The following is an 8,481-nucleotide window of genomic DNA, read 5'->3' as shown; positions in this document are numbered from 1 at the left end:
TCGGATGCAAATTCAAAATTTGGGGTCAGTTAAGAGGCTTAAATTACATTAAAAATCAGCATTTAAGTCGTCAGGTCACGTTACACTTGATTCGGGCCAAGAGGCTAATAAACGAAAAACATAATAAATACGACATGTACTCAGATCGAGTGGTACAGCTAATATGAAATAAAATTTAAATCTCGTCCTCTTGCCAACGCAGTCAAAATTCCCCCCATAAAGTGATTTAAGAGAGCAATTTGCAACATTATGATTTGAAACAACGCGCACTGTTCGCGATTATTCCAAATAATTGAAAGGCGATTTAATCTTCGATGTCATTCCTATGGTTGGGCCACGGACATTTTCATGTGTGTTTACTAGCGGAATAATGCCAATGCAACGCAATTAATTTTAATGTTTCTAGTAATTATTTAAATCCTTAACACGGAAGCTACCAAAAGGAATAATTTTATGTTTCCTTGTATATCCACAATTTCGTTTGTTAGGCTTTTCTGCTTAAATTACGCTTCTTGATTCTGCAAATCGGCTTCACAGAAATGGATAATTTGCCCATAGAAATTCTCGAGTATATACTATATGTCGTATGGATGGCCGTTCCTTGATTCGCGCTAAGGCTGTATGCAAGAAGTGGAATGATGTGGCTTCATTATTTGATGAGGTAATATAATCCTTAGTATTGTAACGTAATATGTAAATATTTCGAGGTACAATATTGTCGGGTTGTACGAGAAAAAGTTTCTTTCACGCACGATTCATTTTTGGCATTAGGATTCTCTATTTATTTGTATTAAACAATACTAAAAAACGATTAACCAAATATTACAGAAACAATCACATTGGAAAAGTTTATGTGACAAAGAAATATCACGAGATCCCTTGCTGGAATATGCTGTAAAGAAGTATCCGTATTGGCGACCGAACCGCGAAAATGATGGCCAGTTAAACTGGAAGGACCTATACCTAACGTGGTTGCATTGGAAAGTTCTCAATTGTTTCCAGTACTACAATGACATACTTTCAGAGCACAAGACTTGTTGTGTTACATGCTTAAAACTTGTCGGTGAGATAATGATTTACTCTTTGACTTTGACATAACTGGAGTAAGAAGATGTACCCACTGTGCTAGCTGATGAAACTGACACTTCCAGGTAATTCCATTGTAGTAGGATTGCTGAATGGGGAAATCAAATCGTGAAAAGTAAGAGGCGGTGATCCATACCTCTTGTCTACCCATAGGTCTAAAGTGACTAGCCTGGATGTTCTGTCTATTTTAGGTAAGCCATGTGCATTTCAAACATTATATATGTAACATCTCTGTGGGCCCTACTGAAAATGACGGTGAAATGTGATTTGATTTCAGAATTTAATTGAATGTGAAGCACATCACAAATATAATTATTTTAAACATAAATGCTAGTTATGGTAATTGAGATACAGTTATCCGGATTGATAGGCTAAAAATTAATGAAAATACATGTGCGAAGAAAGTGGTCACATTCAAATGAATATAGGCGCTATGAAATCTGGGAAAAGATAAACTACATTGCAATAAGATGCAATATCCTCAATTGAATAATGCTCATATTAGCTCAAGAGAAGGGAGAAGATCATTTGCAAAGAACCTGAACCCAAAATAGATTCATCCTAACTAATACAATTGCATGTTATAGCGATATGTATTTGAAACTTACCCAAAATGATTTACTCTTTCAAATTAAGTATTTCTTTGATTGTGAAGTTTGTGTTACTCCATTGTTTGTTCCAAAAATATCCGAACATTCTGAAAAGTTTATCAGAACAGATTGATTTAGATAAATGAAAGTTATATGTTGCAGACAAATTATGAGGCATTGTTCATTAAGAGTCAGTTATAGTCCTCTGCTGAACCATTTGAATTTCTAACTGGAAGAAGGAAAAATTCTCAACTTATGGAAATGCCCTAGAATCAAGTAAAGATTTTATGCCAACCATCTAAATGGCCATTACATGTGTTGCTGCAATAATGAACTTGAACACCCAAAAATAATATAAATTCATGCACTTGTACCCAAATATTCAGATAGCAATTCAACTGAAATATGCACTGATGACATTGAAATTCTTTAATCTCCAAGAAACAAAATTTGTTTAATGCCTATTGAATGATTGTGCAAATTGTTGCCATAAATTTTACTCAAAGGATCGATTCTGATTAGTCCTAGTCCAAATATTAATATTGGCATAATTCACTAATTCACATATTTTTTTTTTTTTAAGGTAATCTACCGGTTAAGGTAGGTTTTTGGATGGACACAACTACCAAACAGGCATTTTATTATTCCTAACAAAACAAAAAAATCCATCATCCTACTCTATATCAGGTCCCTCTTCATCTCTGAGTACTTTCTTCCTCCCTTCATCCCGTCCAACATCCCTATCCTGTTCCTTCCCTTTCCTCTTTTGCCCAACATTCTACCCTCTATCACAGTCTTCAACATCCCACTGCCGGTCAACACCCCCTTCATCCACTTTCCCTGCCTCCATAGGATTGCTCCCAACAAACCCCTCTCTTCGCCCACCATACCAAGTACTTCCTCATTTGTTTTCTTCTCTGTCCATTTCACCTTCTCCATTCTTCTCCACACCCACATTTCAAAAGCCTCCAATCTACGTCTATCCTCCTGCTTCAACGACCACGTTTCCGCGCCGTACATAGCTACGCTCCATATCAAAGTTTTTACGAGTCTTTTCTTAACATCCTTACTCAAAGTCCCTGTCATCAACTCCCTCCTCCTTGTGAAAGCCTCTTTGCCTAGCGCAATTCTTCTCCTTACGTCCCTACTACTTTGACCGTGTTGGTCCAAAACACTACCGAGATACGTAAACTGTTCTACCTGCTCTAGTTTTTGCCCTCCTATTTTAATGTTAAGCTTGGCCTTTTTCTTTCTAGAAAATCGCATAACCTTTGTTTTACTAATGTTGATTCTCATCCCATACTTGTCGCACTGAATTTCCAATTTACTCAGCAATGCTTGCAGCCCCTTGGCTGACTGACAAACTAAAGCTTGGTCATCAGCAAACCTAACTGATTTTACGAATTCCCCGCCCACTTTCATTCCTACCTCGAGTCCTTCCCATGCCTCTTTGATCATTTCCTCTGCATACAGGTTGAACAGCAATGGTGATAATGGGCAACCCTGCCTTACACCCCTTCTTAAAACTGCCCATTCTGACTCCCCATTTCCCACCCGCACCTGAGCAGTCTGAGACATGTACAGGTTGCGGATTAGCCTCCTTTCCCTCCAATCTATTCCTATTTTCTGCAATATACTCATTAGTTTTTCCCAATTCACTCTATCAAACGCTTTTTCGAAATCTACGAAACAGGCAAATACCTCCTGGTTGTGTTCTAAATTCCTCTCGATTAATAATCTCATTACTGCAATGGCATCACGCGTACCTCTCCCCTTCCTAAACCCAAACTGATCATCCCCTAAGTAATCATTTGCCCTACTCTCTATCCTTTTGTTTATGATCCTGAGAACAACTTTAGCTGCGTGGGATATCAAACTAATTGTCCTATAGTCCTCACATGACGTGGCCTTTACCTTTTTCGGAATAGGAACTAAAACTGATCTCACAAAGTCTTCCGGCCAGATTCCCTCCTCATAAATACTACGGATCAGCCCATATAGCCTCTTCCTCCCACATTTTCCTAAGCATTTTAAAAGTTCCACGGGAATGTTATCTACCCCCACGGCCTTATTTAGTTTCATCTCCCTTAATGCCCTTTCTATCTCATTGTCTAGTATGCCTGGACCTAAGCTGTCTTCCTCTACGTCATTTTCTTTTTCAATGTCTAACTTTGTTGGTCTGAGTTCTTTACTATACAGTTCTTCTATATACTCCTGCCATCTCTCTTGGATCTTTCCTGCGTCAACTATTACCTTACCCGCCCTATCTCTAACTGTTAGCATAGCTCTTCCTTTCTTACTTCCCGATAACGATTTAACTTTGCTGTACAGCGCACCGATTTCACCCTTCCTCTGGAGACTCTCCATATCCTCGCACTGCGTCTTCCACCAGGCTTCTTTTGCTTTATTTGTTGCCCGCCTCAATTTATTGTTTAATTCTTTGTACTTCATTTTGCCTAACTCTGTATTTACATTCTTCCATTTTCGCCGCTCATCCATCTTTGTAATCATCTCATCCGTGATCCATGGTTTCCTAGTCCTTTTAGCGTTAACGGTTCCAATAGTGTCTTTTGCGGCTTTAGACAACCCCTTCTTGATCATTTCCCATTTTTCTTCGATAGTACTTAGCTCTTTACCATCCTCCATGATTTTCTCCACCGCCTGTTTGTATTCCTTCCTTTTCAACCCATTTAATGCTTCTACATTCCATTTTCTAACTCGCCGCCCCTGCCTTATCTTTTTGAAACGTACGCTACATTTCATAACAACTAAATTGTGGTCTGAGTCCGCATCCGCTCCCGGGAAGCTGTGGGAATTTATCACACTATTCCTAAACCTGTGTCTAACCAGGATATAATCTAGCTGATATCTTCCTGAGTCACCTGGCATTTTCCATGTATACCTGCGTCTTTTGTGGTGTCTAAACCACGTGTTGGTGATGACTAACCCCTGTCTCCTGCAGAACTCAACTGCTTTCTCCCCGCGGTCATTCCTCGTGCCTAAACCGTAGTCCCCCACCTCATCACCATCTCTTCCTTCACCTACCGTCGCATTCCAATCCCCCATCACTATCAAATGTTTCCCTGCAGGAACACACGCGATCATGTTCTCCAACTGATCGTATATCCTATCGACCTCTTCTTCCTTATGGTTGCTCGGTGGCATGTATACCTGAATAATAACTAAGTTCGTCGGTTCTGCTTTTATCTCCACTAGTAGTATTCTATCCGTTACCTGCTCTATGTTGACTACGCTTCTTCCTACCTCTTCATTTAATACTATGGCAACCCCTCGTTGGCTCTCGTCCCCGCCGCTGTATATTATTCTATACTTATCACTCCAGTAATCCCCGCTATCTTTCCATCTCACCTCGCATAGACCTAAAATATCTATATTTCCCCTTTCCATCTCTCGCTTAACATTCTCCAATTTCCCTGTCCTCATCATTGTCCTAACATTCCACGTTCCTATTCTAACTAATTTTGTCTTCTTCTCCTGCGTCTTCTGTCCTGCTGCTGCTGGTTTTCCCTTGCAAGGGTTTCGTGGGATGACGACCGCGGAAGCCTTGCCTCCCCCGCTGCCGGGCACGACACACGGCCGATTGGGCCGAGCCCCGTGGTTGCCAGGACTCAAAATATCTCTATTGTCCATCATATTTTTCTAGGGAATGATAATTGAGGTGGTTTCCCGTTGCCTTCCTCAATAGTGTTTTTAACGTGACACCATCACTTACTGGCCGCCCCACTGGGGTCAGACGCCATTGCAGCCGCCTCACTGAGGAACAGACGCTGCGTGGACTACCTTTCGTCTGGCTCCTAACCTTCGACCTATCTGGCATGGGTGACCCTACCAGGAGCAATAATTATTACTCCCGCCAGCACAGCTCTAGGGGTCATCGGAACGCACAAGCCCTTCCACCACGTCAAGGTTGTAGTCCGGGGAGGGAATTCACATATTGTCATGTTATTTTTACCTGGCTCTTCTCTCAGGTGGATAGTAAAACTTTTTCTCCCAGAATTTGCCTTTCAAAATGGGATTTTCACATGTTGGCAAATTTGGTGAATTTTTCCTGGTCCAGCAGCCAAGTACAGTAATAAAACTTATCAATCATGTTGATGTACTTGCTTGCTTACTAATTTCACCATGAGTGTAGTAAAACTTATGTAGTGCTCCTATTGTATCCTCAATTATAGAACAAGATGTTCTCTGCCATGAACTATAAAATGTCATTGTTAAAAAAAAAGTTTTATCTGAAAACATCCGTCTATCTAGTAAAATCTGGTGCTTTCCTGGCGTATTTGCTTGATGAAGGTTTCTTGGGTCTTCCCCCAGGCCAGGGGTTCCATATTGGAAGACTTCATCAATCAGTCTATGTAGTTTACTCACCTGTTTAATATCTCAAAACTGTTGAGTAATTCAACTGGTATAGGAAAGTAAAATATTGGATGTGGAAGCATGGGTTGGACAGAGAAAGACATGCTACATATCCTATATTTATGTTTTGAATCAGGTTTGAACTTTTAATTAGAGGAATATGTTGATTGGATCTGAAATATCATCTTGATTTTTTATATTGCATAGCTGTTTAGGGAACTTTCAATTGATCCAAGACCTGCCAATAGATCCATTGCATCACTGTGTAAATACATGAAATAGTGAATAAAGTGTTATTCTAGGGTTACACAATACAAGTTTATACATTAAAAACTTTTTAGTAAGAATATACATTCAAAAGCTTATGTCATTACTAAGTGCCAATATAAATACTTCACTAAAATGAATGGAAATTGAAGGTAAGTTATTATTTTGATCTTCCTTATTGATTTTATTTTCTTCTTAGACGAAAAGTAAACCATTTCAAAAAGATAGTAGCATAAAATGAAATTAGATAAATTGTAGAAGTAAAAAGGTCATCAGTTGCCATGGGTCTTTTTGAACTTCCTTTTTGACTGTCTCGTCTTTGTAAAAAAGAATTTTTTTCTATCAAGATGAAAGAAAAGAAGTGACATCTGACAACGAGCTGGACTACACATTGTCAACCTCAGATGACAAGACAGTGAAAGTGTCTTACTTCATAAATGTAGATATGATACCAAATTTTTTTTTATTTATACCACCATGAGCATTCTACAATTATGGTTAGGTATGAAATTCTGCCAAATTTGATATAAATTTTTATTATTCTTTTTTTCTCTGTATACTGCTTCTTTTAAATCAATTTCAGAGCACTTCAAAATTACTTTGCCCCTCTGTATGAGAGCGGAGCTATTGCTTTGTTTCTTGTTACTGCTCCTAATCAGGATGATATTTTGCCAGTGGTGTACTTAGTTGCCGAATACCAACCAAGTGTCCCACCAATCCTCTCTTTGAACATATGAGGAAATAAAGTAATTACATTTCTCTTCCGAAGAATTGCTTATTTTGCATGGATGTGTAGCCGCCCTTTTTCATTTTGTGACCACTTTCTGCATTCAAGTAAAGCAGCTCTTGGCAGATATTTACTGTTTCAGGTGCCCAATTATGTTCAGGAGCTTTGGCTGGCCGTTCCTTTTTACTAGCTTATCATTTGAATAAAGCACCATCATTCAAACACCATCTTTGAATAATTTGTATTTTCTGTGTATTATATAATGGGAAACTTGATAGAACATGATCATTTACTGCCTCAGGCAAATATTCCACGCATCACCAATTAACAGGCAGCCAAATTTTTGATCTACCTTCTTGATAAAGGTACAATACTTTTGAGCCTATATTTACCGGGTGCATTGACATTTCACAATGAAATGGAAAATGGTCGTTGCTATGAGTTCCACAAATTTATGGAACTCATAACTCGTTTTGTATTTCGGAAAAAAATTCCTGTTACACTATTAGCGAATAATTATTGCTATGAGCATATCACTGACTCCAGTATTGTTAGATGATTTGAGTAGCTGATTGCTAAAGACGTAAAAAAATTATATAAGAAAATTTTTTGAGTAGTTAGTCTAATGCTCTCTTTCCAAAAAGTGTAATGGTAGAACATTATTTTAGCAACTTACCATGGGAAAATATAATTTCATTATTTCCGTTGGCAACAGAAGCACCAGGTGACAAGATTATCTGATTGCTAAACACTTAAGCAGATATAACCAGCAGAAGCTTGAAGCATTTAAGGAAACTCCTGTTCTGTGTATAAAAAGTTAATGATTGGACCAAATTTTAATGATATGACTGTAGGAAAGTAATATCAATGTTTATGACAATCTAACTATCACAGCCAGCATATGACTATAATTCAAGTTTTTATGGTGAAGGTAGTTGAACAGTTTGCTGGTAATTTAACAGAGAATATCATGTAATAGAGGAGTTATTCCTGCGCTATGTCCATTGCAATTTTAAAATTGAGTACATTTTTGGGCTTTACGAGCTTCATATAATGAAGAACATCATTTCATCCACATTAATCATAAGTTAAATTTAAATCTTCTTAGATGAAGTGCCGACTTTGATTTGCATCTATAATATTTCTATTTGTAAATTAATGACTACCCTCTCAGGAAGTGAACTGTTATCTATCATGAATTATAAAGACTGTTTTTAATACCATAGGAAGTAGCCATTACACCTCCCTATATCAGCAAAGGCAGTTATCAGAAACAAAGCACTGCTCAAGAAAAATAGTGTAAACATCAGCAAGCGTACACCTTAAAATAACAGAACAATAAGCAAAATAATAACAAAGTGGACTTTAAACAGATTCAGGTGAGATGTAGTGGAAGTTGGTCATTATGAGAAAAACAAATTTGTACTTTTCAACAGA

General features: G+C 38.1%; 1 long non-coding RNA gene across 1 annotated transcript; it reads left to right on the top strand.

Annotated features, from left to right (window-relative positions):
* The first annotated feature begins 388 nt into the window (after positions 1-388).
* Positions 389-5,392, top strand: LOC139686475 (uncharacterized). The gene is made up of 4 exons (XR_011700381.1): positions 389-661; positions 829-1,063; positions 1,152-1,277; positions 5,341-5,392. It is a non-coding gene; the product is annotated as an uncharacterized lncRNA (long non-coding RNA).
* The last annotated feature ends 3,089 nt before the right edge of the window (positions 5,393-8,481 follow it).

Source organism: Hetaerina americana, unplaced genomic scaffold (assembly GCF_022747635.1).
Source record: "Hetaerina americana unplaced genomic scaffold, ioHetAmer1.1.p SCAF_142, whole genome shotgun sequence".
In the NCBI taxonomy this organism is placed as follows: Eukaryota; Metazoa; Arthropoda; class Insecta; order Odonata; family Calopterygidae; genus Hetaerina; species Hetaerina americana.
Note: the sequence above shows the minus strand (reverse complement) of the source record. Positions and strands in the feature narration are given on the sequence as shown.